Source organism: Lipotes vexillifer, unplaced genomic scaffold, assembly GCF_000442215.2.
Source record: "Lipotes vexillifer unplaced genomic scaffold, Lipotes_vexillifer_v1.1 scaffold23, whole genome shotgun sequence".
NCBI classification, from domain to species: domain Eukaryota; kingdom Metazoa; phylum Chordata; class Mammalia; order Artiodactyla; family Lipotidae; genus Lipotes; species Lipotes vexillifer.
In genome coordinates, this window is record NW_006796283.1 from 3,561,454 (window position 1) to 3,561,806 (window position 353).

Genomic DNA, 353 nt, shown 5'->3' on the forward strand with positions numbered 1-353 from the left:
GCCGCCTGCCGCCTGCCGCCTGCCGCCTGCCGCGTGGGCCGGGCCGGGCCGGGGCCGCCTCCGCGCTCAGCCGGCAGGGGGCGCCCTCCCGCCGCGCCCCGCACCGCGCCCCGCGCGCCCTGGTGGCCTCTGCCCCACGCTGACCGAGTTACAGAGCGGAGTGTGGGGGCGCAGGATTCCCGCTCACAGCTTCTGGCCTGGGGCGTTTGCGTGTGCTCTGCATTTATCTGCGTCCCATTCGTTTAATGTCACCCTGCAGGAACGCCCAAGCCGCTGCCCTGCCCTCTGTGCGCCCCGCTTCTCCTTGCCTGCAGCCCTCGCCCTACCTCCCTACCCGCGCCCACTTTGCCTCT

At 73.4% G+C, this 353-nt stretch overlaps 1 protein-coding gene across 1 annotated transcript in view; it reads right to left on the minus strand.

Moving 5' to 3' along the window:
• Positions 1–353, minus strand: part of LOC103079649 (mucin-7-like) — a 15,793-nt gene that overhangs the window by 1,033 nt on the left and 14,407 nt on the right. The window lies entirely within an intron of this gene.